Source organism: Mauremys reevesii, linkage group 1 (assembly GCF_016161935.1).
Source record: "Mauremys reevesii isolate NIE-2019 linkage group 1, ASM1616193v1, whole genome shotgun sequence".
In the NCBI taxonomy this organism is placed as follows: Eukaryota; Metazoa; Chordata; order Testudines; family Geoemydidae; genus Mauremys; species Mauremys reevesii.
The window spans coordinates 58202592-58216653 of NC_052623.1; the positions used below are offsets into that span (position 1 = coordinate 58202592).

The 14062-nt window shown below is 40.7% G+C and overlaps 1 long non-coding RNA gene across 1 annotated transcript; it reads left to right on the plus strand.

Annotated features, from left to right (window-relative positions):
• The first annotated feature begins 261 nt into the window (after positions 1 to 261).
• On the plus strand, positions 262 to 6342 carry LOC120395275. Its single transcript, XR_005592554.1, has 4 exons — positions 262 to 329; positions 1423 to 1521; positions 2789 to 2934; positions 6242 to 6342. It is a non-coding gene; the product is annotated as an uncharacterized LOC120395275 (long non-coding RNA).
• Positions 6343 to 14062: the final 7720 nt, after the last annotated feature.

A 14062-nucleotide genomic window follows, 5' to 3' on the forward strand; every position in this document is an offset into this window, starting at 1 on the left:
CAGTTGACCTGGGCTTTAAGACTCACTCATGGATTTTTTTTTTGCAGTCTCGACATACCCAGAATGTACTACCCATCTGGAGCCCTGACTAGGGAGCCCCAGATACAGGCAAGCAAGCAAGCTCTGTATTGGCAAGCAAGAGTTAATGATCAGAAACTAGAAACAGCTGGCCTCAATTAGCTTCCCCAGAAACTAGCTGAGAGTATATAAAAGGAGAAGAAAGGGGGTTAGTTGAAGAGGCAATTAGCTACTCTGAGGGAGATTAGGTGTAAGTACCTGGGGCTCTGCTGAACTGGAGCTTGTTTAACTTGGTTTACCTTAAACCAAAGGTAAGGTGGTGTGGGGCTTCTTGTTTGTCTTGACCCTGAAGAGTGGAATCTCTGGCAGTGGATTATGTTAAGCCTTAAAAAAGAGCTTTTTTTGTTTGGTTTTTTTTCTTCTCTTGGCCTGCCCTGATCTTTTTTCAATGAAGGACTCTGTTTCCTCATCTCTGAAATGCTTTCAGATTTGTAACTAAAATATGTTGTGTAGATGCTAAATAGTACAGCCTTCTATATAGGGTGACCAGAAAGCAGGTGTGAAAAATTGGGATGAGGGTAATAGGAGCCCATATAAAAAAAGCCTCAAGTATTGGGATTGTCCCTATAAAATTGGGACATCTGGTCACCCTACTTCTATACCAAGCAAATTGAATCTAGGGGGAAAACTGAACTATTCACTATATATGCTTCTAAAAAACCCCAACCCATTGACTATTTGAACTAAAATTGTTTAAAACAACTTAAAGAATTCTGTATTATACTGACATTTATTGCTTTTTTCCATAAAACTCTAATCTTACTCAGTATCCCGTTGTGTCCTTTAAAAACAATTTTCTGAATAATCCCATCAACACCTTCCTATATATTTGTTCAATTATGTAATGCTCACAGTGCCATTTGTTCAAAATCCATTCTCCTGTGTAGCACAAATACAATATAAGCTTCCACGGGGAAGACCACTGTGTGTTTAAGCCTATTGTAGGCTAAAATGCCAATGGAATTTGTGCTAATCCATCCATAGTTCTTTAATGTGATGGAAGTAAAATCCAAATTTGGGGGATAGGACTTGGACTAAAGCCTTGATCTGATTTCTGTGGTGATTTTTATCTCTAACAATGAATGCAACCAAAACCTCGCCTTTCTACAGAAGCCCTCTAGAGCCTAATAGGGATGGAACTAATAGGCTTCTATAGGGTTCTCTAGAAAATAATTTTAAAAACTTTACAAAGATTAAAAGAAAACAGTGCATTGGCTGTAATTTTAAGTGTTTAGATGTGGGTGCAACAGGTCCAGCTGAATTCTCCTTACAAGAGACAAGAATTAATACTCTGGACAAGGTTGGCTCTGTTGTATAGGGGCTCTATCTATTTTACAAATACAGAGTTTCAGACAACTTCCTGTGTATGATTTGGAGCTGCTGGTTGTGTACTGTAAGCTGCAGGACTCCTGTGTAACGGATTGTAAAGCTCCAGTCTTCTCTGTATCCTTTGAGGCTCCTAGATCTCAAGCAGTCCTGATCCTTTACTCACTTGATTGAACAAATAAGTTACATGTTGTCCTAGTCACATCCAGTTTTGTGATCTCTACATATATGAATATAGTGGATAGGTTGGAGATGGGAGTTGTACACAGAGAGAACAGCTTATTGTACATCTACTCTTTAACTAAAAACCTGTAGCTGGCCTGTGCCAGGTGACTTGAGCTTGCAGGGCTGTTTAATGTGTAGACATTGAGGCTTGGGCTGGAGCCCAGGCTCTGGGATCCTCCCACCTTACAAGGTTCCAGAGCCTCACCCAGGGCACTAAATGCTCCAATAACTCTGTGGGTGAAACCACACCATCACTATGCTCTCAAACTCTCACAAGAAAACCATAAAAGGCAACCATAATATCACCTGCGGGTGAACACTTTGGGGGGAGTGATCACTTTCAGCTCTTATCCTTGAAAGAAACCTGCAAAACACCTTCAAAAGACAAGCTGGGCACTTAAATTCATAACTGCTAGACACTGTATCCTAGTAGGCCAGCCTACCTCTATTATATTCACTGCCTTGCATTATATTCTGCTTTACTATATTCAGTAATGCAAGGAATCTACAGGCTTGTATCCTAGAAGACATTGGCTTCAGCAGTTAGCATGAGGTTGGAGGCCTACAAACTTTGGCATAGATAGATAAATTTAGGCAATTCCTTCATTTTGGGGAACTGGAAATAGAGTGGGGGGAATTTTGTCCATAAAGGACATCAGCCAAGCACAGAACATGAACTGACACAACCTTCTGGAAAGCTTTGGATGGAACATTTGACTGCAAGAGTGCCATGACAATGAATTGATGAATATGATAATGGGGTGACGACACAAATACACTAACCTATAGAACAGAGGTAGGCAACCTATGGCACGGGTGCTGAAGGCGGCACGTGAGCTGATTTTCAGTGGCACTCACACTGCCTGGGTCCTGGCCACTTGTCCAGGGGGCTCTGCATTTTATTTAACTTTAAATGAAGCTTCTTAAACATTTTAAAAACCTTATTTACTTTACATACAACAATAGTTTAGTTATATATTATAGACTTCTAGAAAGAGACCTTCTAAGAATGTTAAAATGTATTACTGGCATGTGAAACCTTAAATTAGAGTGAATGAATGAAGACTCGGCACACCACTTCTGAAAGGTTGCTGACCCCTGCTATAGAAGGACACCTTAACATTGGTGAGGGGAGAAACTCCTATTGAATATGCATTAGACATGGTAAAGGGTAACATATTCTAAAAGTGGCATCCCAAGGCAGTAGGGGAGAGATGTAGCCCTTGGGAGGAGCCAGAATGATGGCCACTGGTGAAGATGAGCAAGATAATGGTCAACATTTCAGGTTGTCCTGCAAGGGACGGTGTAAGTATAGATGTCCAAATGTACTTTCTATAATCTCTATCTACCTTACTGAGTTAGTGTGTGTAACTTTGCTAAATGTATCAATAAATTATTTGTTAATAAAGTTCCTATAATGTGAGTGTTGCACCTGTGCACAGTGGGGTTCCCAACCATATAATTTGAGGGTTGACAGGTTCTTGTCCTAAGATCAGGCCCAGTATTCAGCAAAGTGAAAGCTGGGAATTTTATTCATAATCTATAGATCAGGCTCAACACTAAAAATCATAGACTGAACAAAGACCCTAGAGTTAGGGTTTATAACAATCAAACCCACTAACCCCCCCATGACTGTAGTGATTTTAATGGGCCACTGTACCTTGAATGGTCCCTTTAGCATAAGTAGCTAACACACATTCTAAACACCTTGCCTTTAGCTGTGATGCTTCAAGTACCTGAAGAAGAACTCTGTGGCTCAAAAGCTTCTCACCCCAACAGAGGGTAGTCCAATAAAAGGTTACCTCCCCCACCTTGTCTCTGCAATAGTGTTAACCAATCCTACACATGTAAATGCAGGTTCAATTAATCAGTGTACAGCTGTTTTGTTTTAATTAACACTTCCAAGTGTGACACCCTATTGTTAGGATGCCACGTGATGTCTTGACCTGCATTTTTCTTAATGGGCTTGGTATGACTTGTTCAGAGAATACTAGCCTCTTTCAACAGTTAAGAAATCTGCAGTACAATGTTGTTCAGGGAGGATATTCCAACAGCAACAAAGAGTTGGCTAAGCCTGCCACAATATTAATTACCTGGTATAGGGAATTAACATTTTATTCAGTGTACCTCTGAATAAAAGCTTTAGCCCTTATTCCACGATTTGGTGTGATTAGACAATGGAGGTCTAACAAACAGCTGATAAGACTTTTTTATCAGTAATTATAGAATGCTAAAAGAGAACTGATAGGAAACTCTGCATGCTGGAGTTCAGATGCTGATAAAAGATACAAAAGGACTAAGTAGTTGGGGTGTGAGCGAGGAGGGACTCAATTTTAATAGGAGTATATTCAAGAATTATGGCTTATAGGCTGATGCAACCTGCAGGGAAGAAAACTGACAAAAGATCAGTTAATCACAGAGCCACCTCTTTAAGAATCTTAGAAGTGACAGGCATAGTGACATGAGAAATTAGTTTTACAGAAGCAGCAGGGGGGGAAATATTCTGGGTACAGCATGATGAAACAAAGCCAGAATACTTTATATGGAATGTAATTACAGTCCCTAGACAATACTACAATAAATCTGACATGCATTATGAATGATAAAGAAATCCATTAATCCTGGATAATGTATGAATTGCTGAAGCAGGTGTGGGTTTAGAAGTGCTGTTTACAAACTAATCGATTTGGGCAGCATGAGGCTATGGGAACATGGGACTAAATGGCTGATCTACACATCAAACTAACAATTTAATCCTGTTCCACTGTCTGAGCTTCCCTTCTGTGGACCGATGTGTTAGCTGGGTGGGGAATGGTTTTCCCATTCCAGATATATTTATTTCAAGATTTCTAAAACCGTTCCCATTCCACATCAAGATGAAAATGAGACCTTTCAAAATTGACACCACCCCAAATAAGATTGCCAACTTGGTAATATGTGAAAACTGGACACTCCAGGTGGAATCCTAGAACCTCCTCTACCCTGCATGACTGTTTGCTCCTTTTCCTCTCCCAGGTTGCTTGTAGCTTTTCCTCTCTGCCTGGAGCCAGAGGGACTCCCCTGCAGAGGCAGGGCTGGGGAGCTGCAGCTGTCTGATGCAGATAGGTGGCAGCCCTGGCTGAGTAGGGGTTGGGGTGGGTGATGACCTGGCATCTCCCCTGCCTGCCGTAACCATACTTTGGGTGTTGGTTCAATAGATCTGACTGGACACTGTCAGGTTCCCTTTTGGCTGGACTTTCTGGTTAAAAACTGGACACCTTAACCCCAAATAGCCAATAGCCCGGTGGTTAGGGCACTCACCCGAGATGTTGGGAGACCCACATGCAAGTCTATCAAATTTGAAGCTAGCACTTCAACCTCTGTCTCCCACATCCCAGCTGTGAACTAACTCCTGAGTTATTCTGGGGTGGATCAATTGCTCTGGTTTTGAGCAGAGATTCCATCCTGGACCGGAGAAACCTTTGCTGACAGAAGTTGTCATTACTAGTGCATTCCTTCAAAAAGATCTGGTTTTGATGAACTGGTGTTTTCTGACCAACTCCTGTGCTTGAAAAATTCCTGACCACTTCTAGTCCCAATGTACTGCACAATGTGTATTCATTAATAAATAGTCTTTTAGAAGTATGGTTATAGAAGAGCTTGTACTCTGTGGGTCTTACTCACAACTAGCTTAATCAGACTCAACTTCACTGAAGTAAACACTGCACAATTCCCAGTTTCTTACAATCAATAATATTAAATGCAGACAAGCAAACCAAACTGCTAATGATTCACCAGAATTCTGGATTGTTTGCATTTTTCACACATTAGCCATGTAAATCCTCTTACAAGCACACAGACTTGAGTTAGTAAAAGATTGCAAGAGTATGAAACTGTTTCAGTGTCCTCCTGAACCATTTATTTTCAGTTAGGCAAGTGCCACCTAATAAATTGCATGTCAGTTTAACTCTTGTTGTATTCTCCCACTAGTTTGGGGAATAACTGTACTTCAAATACATGCATGTAAAAAAAAATTGATAAACTTTAGTTACCAGATTTAGAGAGAGTATCTCATGATTCATATGACAAACAGTTAACAGTTCACAAATCTAGTTTTGGGTGAACAGTGGCAGACTATGTGCTTAGTCATTCTAAATAGTATTGAAATGCTCCTAATTTCTCAAACAAAGAAACTTCACAATGACTTACTCAGTGCTAGAGCTCAGTACACTGACTATATTCTGAGAAACTTGGAGTTAACCTTAAGTTAGGTGCCACTGATGTAAGAAGACAACTTGCTCAATGATCTTATTGTCCTGACTTTTTCAGAAGTACTGATCCCCCCCCCCCCCAACACTCAAATCAAAGGGAGCTGTAGTTACTCAGCATGTTTTCAATGTCCATGTGTGTATATGTTAAAAGCTCTTACTTTGAGATTTTATTCACATGGCCAGTAGAGGGCAATATCTTTCTATAGTTAAAACCTTGGTCTTTAACCAAATTGATAGTTTGCGCTCATGTAATAGTTTTTAGTAAACAAAATTTAAGTGAAATTTAGCTCAATAAGCGGAAATGTATTTTGTCTGTACTGGAGTGTATTGTGGGAAGCTGAGATGCTTTACTTTCATTTTAGGGTCACCCCCCCCACAGTTTCTAAATGCTGCTGAATGACTTCTTTGAAAGATCTCTAATATGGAAAGAGCTGGTTGTACTTTAAAGAAGCCTAATATCTATCCAACATATTGCACAAGGAGGAAGAATATAGAAATGTAGGGCTTGATGAGACCTTGAAGTCATCTAGTCCAACCCCTGGCATGGAGGACCAAGTACACCTAGAACATCCCTGACCTGTGTTTGTCCAGCCTGTCCTTAAAATCTCCACAGCCTCCTTTGGTAGCTCTACTCCAGAGCTTGACTATCCTATTTTGGAGCTTCACTGAGGAAGTACTTTCCTAGAATCTAACCTAAACCTTCCTTGCTGCAGATTAAGTCCATTACTACTTTTCCTACCTTCAGGGGATAGTGCAAATAACTGATCAGTCCTCATAACAGCTCTTTAACATATTTGAAGCCTATCAGTCTCCCACTTGGTCATCTTTTTCTGAAGACTAAACGTTCCCAGTTATTTAACCTTTATCAGAGGTCAGGTTTTCTAAACTTTTCTTGTTGCTCTGCTCTGGACTCCCCAGTTTATTCACATCTTTCATAAAGCATGGTGCCCAGAACTGAACACAGTACTCAGCTGAACCAAGCCACCAGGGCTGAGTAAAGTAGTACACTGTCTTGCATATGATAGCCCTGTTAATACACCCCAGACTATTAGCCTTTTGCACAACTGCATCACATTGACTCACGTTCAGCTTGTGATCCACTATAAACCCATGCCTTCTTCAACAGTACTACTGCCTAGCCAGTTACATTCCACATTTTCTAGTTATGCATTTGTTTTTCTCCTTGTCTCTACTGAATTTCGTCTTGTTGATTTTTTTTCAGACCAGTTCTGCTACTTTTTCAAGGAGAAAGCAAATGGAATTCAATTAGCTAATGCTATAGTGTACCCTCCTGCAGTAGAAGGCATGGGAGGGAGGTGGCTGAGGGGTGCATAGATGACTGGGTGCACAGTCTCCAAACACGCATTCACAGAATGGATTGGTTGGGGGAAGCAGCATCAACACTACTAGCACCTTCAAGGTCCTGGCTAAGTCTCTGTCTTCCTCCTGAGAGCATGGCTGCCATTCACACCTAGGCAAGACCCAATCTCCTGCATGCAGAGAACTGCAAAGAGCAGCATTAGCTCCTGCCTGTATTGCCACTGCTACTGTCCCAGACTAATTCTTCTCACCGATAGCAGGGCCTTTGGAGCCAGAAATGAGAAACTGGCATATGTTTCCATGGGCTCTGGAGAAATAGAGTTTTGACTCTGGTCAAGGGCTTGTTTTGTCTTTGTCATCTTCACTGAGAGATGTTGTATGAGCAATATTTGGCACTTGGACAAGGTGTAACATTTCTGCTCTGGCAAAATGTGCCAGGAGGTCTTTAAATGACCACTGGTTTTTTATCTTGCCTAAAAAGAGAAACACTTCCAGTAGCGGAGTGCCCCTTAACACAGTACTGGAGCACTGGTTCAGTACTGATTCAGAAGAGTCACCTATTAAATAGTGACCTTCCCTTCCTGCGCAGCACCTTAGCCTTCTGGAAGCTTTGCTGTCAAACACTGACTAAGCCTAACCCTGCTTAACATGCAAGACCCAATAAGAGCCCAGGCCAGAGTGTTAATGTAGGACTGCAGCTCACTGAAAACACAATGGCACGATGCTAGCAGGGTTCCTCGGCTAGGTCAGTGAGAATAAGGGGGGGGGGGAGGTAAAATCAGTCAGACTCCTCCAGTCTGACTGGCCATACAGGAGCAATTCAGGAAGACCTCATGGGAGGCACTGCCATGGGTAATCAAAGTGAACCTGAAAGGTTGCCTATGGGATACACATGCCAGTCTTTTCCACTTCCAGATCTTTATTCCTACTAAAGGTTCAGTACAAGTGCACAAAAGATTCCTAATAGGAGCTTAACAGTTTGTAGTCTGCATGCTTTCTTATCTGTACATAATTGGCCTATTATCTGTCTCCATGTGCCCCACAGTTCTTCACATCAAAGAAGTGGAGCCTTCTTTTTATTTAACTTAGAGGGGAGTAATATTTAGTAATCTCATGCCTGCAAGAGCAATTAATTAACAACTCTTAGGATATGGTCAATTTAGGAACTCTGTTTTTGGAGCCCACACTCTTCAAAAAGAACTAGCACCAAAGTGAGGCTTAAATTGTCACTCATCAAAAAGATAATGATGCTTTGGCAAGGCTGTGTCATTTGATCACTAGTCCTTGTATTAGCCAAAGAAGTACTTAGAGGCACTAAGTGTCTGGTTTAGCAAACAATGTGCAATTTAAGTCTCACAAATAGATTGTACAGGAATGCACACCAACTAATCAAGTCTGGAGCAATAAGGAAAAAATAGTCTTGAGCGGGTGTTTGATTTCACCCACATCACTAATGCAGTCTTTGTTCTGTAGATTAGGAATATTTACATATATACTCTCTCCTAAAACTAGGGTGTGATAGTTTATCACATTGCTAGCTCTGAATGTGTAACTTCTTTGGTTAAATGTATTTTTCTGCATCTTGGGGTCTGAAACATCTGTTCAGAGACCAGCTGATTTTATGCTGACTTTATAAGTCAAGGAGAAGGCTTGTCTTAGTGAGCATGCTTATTATTAGAAGTGTGTCCATTAATATCCTATCAGTGGACCCCATCTTTTGAGAAGGTAGGGTCAACTGGTAGGATATTAATGGACACACTTCTAATAATAATAATAAATAAATAAATACTTAGCTCTTGCATATCTAGTGACAGAGTGCTGTCAAAGCACTTTACAAAGAAGGCTCAGTATCAGTAGCCCCACTTTACAGATGGGGAAACTGTGGCACAGAGACTTGCCTAAGGTCACCCAGAAGACTATTGGAAAAGCTGGGAATAGAACTGATAATCACAAGCATTCAGGGATAGCTGACAGTGAAAGCTATTCTGAGAAGCCAATACTTGAATGTCTATTTATATTCTTGGTCCAAAATCCTGCTATGAATACAACTACATAGACATGTGACTTAAGAGCTGAATTTTCACAGCTTTGTAAATCATGTAGAACTAGACTCTCTGCCACCCCAAAATTGTTTGGAAGGGGGGTGGGGGGAACTTTCTGTGAATATGTTGGAGACTCTGCTTTAAAGTAGGGGAGGGTGGATTTTCAGCTGAAACCTTTTCTGGCAAAAAGTGCAGATTTGGTAACAGGAAAAAATATTGCAACTTTGTGCTGGTTTTTGCTAAATTGTTTTAAATGATTTAAAAAACACACACCCTCAAAATCATTGTTTTGTTCTGACATCTTTGAAGTTTCCTTCCATTTTATTTTTTTTAATTATTTGACCCTTATGACTTTTTTTCCCCCACTTCACAGTGAATTGTTTTCCAGAACTGACAGCAACCAAAAAACCCACAACCCAATTTAATCCCTCAGCTCTATTCTGCATACCCTGGATCATTCCTGCCATTTAGATAGCTGAGCCATAGGCCTCAGCTAGCTGGCTAGGTGGAAAATGCCTACCAGACAGCCTTTGGCTTTGTTTTTGGAACAAATCCTGCTTGGCATACTAACACAACACAAGCAGTCCCCATTGGTTTCTGTATGGCTCATTAAGTATGTACAATGAATAGCATTTGGCCCTTGGTTGCCAGCAATTTCTCTTAAAAACTTCCTTAAAGCCCCAATGACTTCCCATGAAAGCTTTCCTGAACAGGCTATTTTGAGACCTTCTTAGGTAATAGGTTCTGTACCCCCTAGCTCTACTAGGAATGGATGTATGAAAGCAACATCTACACTGCAAAGGATTCTATCTGTTCTTCCCATTTATGCCACACCAGAAGCTAAATTGATAGTTTGTATTATAGCTGTTTAATATAGAGGTGACTGTCAAATGGTAGTAACCTCCTATGAAGGACAATTGGTGCCTACTGGTGATACTTTTAGTCACTGAAGAACCTGACCTCATGCAAATTACCTTACAAATAAAACCTAACCATGCTTTAAAAAAAAATCACAGGAAAGCAATGGTGATGTAAGATCGGTCTTAATTTATTTCACCAGGAGTAGTCAACAGTTCTAGAAATAAAGTTGGCTGATGTTCAAGGCAGTTTGTCAAACTGCTACATGATCCCCTTTCAAATCCCACCTTAAACTTACCTCTGCTGCAGTGCCTGCAAAATTCTTGACAATGGCTAGGTAGTTGGTGTGCTGTGCCTGCAACTTATTGTACTAAACTGTTTCAATATTCCCTTGCGCTCTTACACCTTACTGGGGGAGGATCCACCTGCTTTTCATTTTTGACTAGGACTGTAAATTGTATAGGGCTGGAGGCTGTCCCTTTTTTACATATTTGTACAGTTTTGAGATGCAGCTCACTCTAAACTAGTTGCATTCTCTCTCATACATGCCACCCCCTTTCACTCTGGAACATGCATATTCACAGCTGATATATAGACACATTCTCTTGCACATTCAGTACATGCAACCCTGACCCACCTTTGCAGTGGCCTTCCAGCCTTGGATCTTAAGGATGAGCTCAGTGATTCTGGAGCTTTCAGGCCAACTTGGTCCCTTTCCATCTGAGGTGGACTCTGGTGGGCTTGGGTCTTCAGGGCTGATGACATAGACCCTGACAATCTGGCTGTTTCCATAACCTAACTGAGATAAGGCTAATTTTTACACCGCATAAACCAATCCCAGTCAGGGAATAGGATTAGGTGATAGTGCTTCCAATTGGACAAATAGCAAGTGCCTCGTCAAAAACTGGGAAAACCACCCTATCTGATCTCTTCTTACTTGGCTCTCAACTATCTCACAACCTTGTTGTCTGCCCGTCTACTCTCAGCAGTGAGCACCAACAGAATAATTTTCACTGGATTTGTTTTTAGACCTAGGTCTAAAAGCACTGCTGCTTTTGAACACACAGCAAGTATTTCTTCTTGTTCTCTCACCATTCATGATATATTGCACAAAGGGAGATGGCTGTGGGGAACCAATCAATATGTTACAAGTAACTATGATCTCATGCTCTTTGATCTAATTAGTTAAGAAATAGAATGTCAATGCCCTGGTATCCGAAAGAGGGTCCCTGCAGCAAGAAGATTGGCAAACAAGGGTCTAAAATTTCAGGGCAGGCATCTTAGGAGATGGAAAAATACATTATGGCTCCACACAAGATTGGAAAGACTTATTAGAATGGTGCTGACCCCCCCAGTATATATGTGTGTGGACAGTGAGAGGTTAGCTGCTGTGGGATACTCAAACCAGCTGCCACGCCCTGACCCAGATTTATGGAGCAGGCCAATTAGCACTATAGAGGGACAGTTGGAGTTAGACCCAGATGCATAGACAAGGTAGCAGGAAATTGTTTTTTAATTAAAAAACCGGGACACTTAAAAGCAGTGTAGGGCACCAGAAAATGTCTAAATGCAACAAGGGTATCATTGGGCAAATCAATGTCGATCAGGACTGGGGCAGGAAGAAGAAAACCTCATTTCTTACGGGAAGTTTTTTTTTAATGCTACTCTAAAAAAGCCCTTCCCCCTGAAGGGACGGGGCATTATACTCTCTCGGTCATCATCAGCAAAAAAAAAGGAATTATGGTAGTTCCAGGAGTGATTGATGCTGATTATCAGAAAAATATATGTTCAGTATTGGAGTCACCTCTGTTGCCCCATGAGCTCCTGGAGAAAAATCACAGGTAACACGTACAGGAGGCTTTGGATCAACTCATAAGTATATAAGTAAAGTAGTAAGTGGCTGGGTGGTTTGTGGACTGGGGTTTGGGTGTTATGGCGATGTTTAAGGGAACCTAAAAAAACCTAAATGGCTCCTGAGATAGCCCTCTGTATGGTAGTCGGAGGAAGAGAAGGAAAAAAAAAAAGAGCTCTCAAAGTAAAAAAAAAAAAGAACAAGAACAAGGCCCCATAATATATTATATTCAACCCTGCATGCCTTTTTTACAGTTTAACATTTGGGAAGAGATTTTAGAAGAGATAGGCAAAACTGGTTTTTTGAAGATGAAAAGGCTCAGCTCTTCTACAGTGGAAAAAACTGATAAACCAGTCTGGGTAGAACAATGGCCATTACCTAAAGACAAATTAGAAGCTTTGCAGCAATTAGTTGAGCAACAATTATGGAGGGCCCCTTCATTTTTGGGAAAAAATTAATAAAATACAGAACCCAATGGCCCCTGCAGTGTGGCCTCCTAATCCAAATTTAATCCCTTATGACTTGTTTCTTACAAATATACTACAGGAAAAGGATAGAAAGTTTTGCATTCACAGTGCCAGTCCTGAACAACGCCCAACCCACAACACGTTATCATTGGAAAGTTACCATGTGTCAGTATTTTGTAAATACTGCTCTTCAGCCTTTCAGAAATAAGTTCAAAAGCTACTTGTATACCATTATATGGATAATATGGAAAAGTGAGTTAACTGATATCTCAATATTTAGGTCATAAAATGCTTGCAGCATACTCCATGCCCATACTTCCAAAACTTACCTTGCCAAAAAATTAACATATGTAGTACTACAGCAAATTCTGGGATCCATAAATTGCCACTGTTTAATGCCCTAAAATTAGGAAAGCAGACATAATATCACTAACAAACAAACAACAGGAGGTAGTGCATAAGGTCAACAAAGCCATGGCAGAAAGATGCAATTCATGGGGCATTACTTCAACATACAAGTGAGAGAGAATTTATCCTCGAGTGGATGTATTTACCACACACACACACACTCGTCCCAAACGTCCCATTGTCTGGAATGTTTGCTCAATTAATCACTAAAGGACGCAATCAAGCACTAAACTTGTTTGCCATGGATTTAGTAAACATTATTATCCCCATCCCATACTCCCAAGGATCTCGTCTCCAAGTTGCTCAGCATATTCCACTGAAAGTATTTTTTTCTAATCAACGTTAACCTCATAACAAACAGTTTGTATGCTGCAAATGTTGTTAGTAATATTGCTTCTAGTTGTGTTACTGCATCTTTGGATAATAATTTGCTTGGTTTATTTCTTTCCCTACAACTGATATTACACGCACCGACGACATCTATTTTTATTGCACATGTTAGAAGTCATCAGCCTTTCCAATTTTCCATACCACTATCTGATGCACAAGCGATTATTCAGCAGTGCCCTGAGGTGGCAAATGGATGTCACTCGGTTCCCCACCATTAGCCCTGGTCCTATTTGCATGTAGTCATAGACACTTATTCTGAATATAAAAGGCAAAACATGTCTGTAATCACCCTCTCGTTCCTTTGCAGTGATGGGAAAGCCATCAGCTTTAAAACTGACAACGGCCCAGCCTATTGCTCTTCAGCGAATACCTTTGGCATCCCATACAATTCCCAGACAAAGCCATTGTAGAAACAAGCTAATCGACATTAAAAACTGCAGCCTGACAGAAAAGGAAGAATGGCTGGCTCAAGTACTGTTTACACTCAATCATTTAAATCTATTACCTTTCAATTCTCAATTTTTGACTTCAACATACACTTATATGATGAACAAGCAAATGTTTGCATATGTTATTGTTATAGCTGCAGGATTAATAGTTTGTTGCTGCATATTACAGTGTATTCCTTCACTTATTAGCCTATTTGTCAATACAAAACAGAGCATTCATTATGCCTGCAAATTGCTTAAAAAAACATGCTGTGCTGGCAAACCACACACGGTTTATTACATTTACTCCTGGCTTAAGGTAAAGCAATGCTCAGGTTATTGATTAGCCTCTCTAATAGCTCACGAGTCTCTTCACCATTCATGATATATTGCACAAAGGGAGATGGCTGTGGGGAAC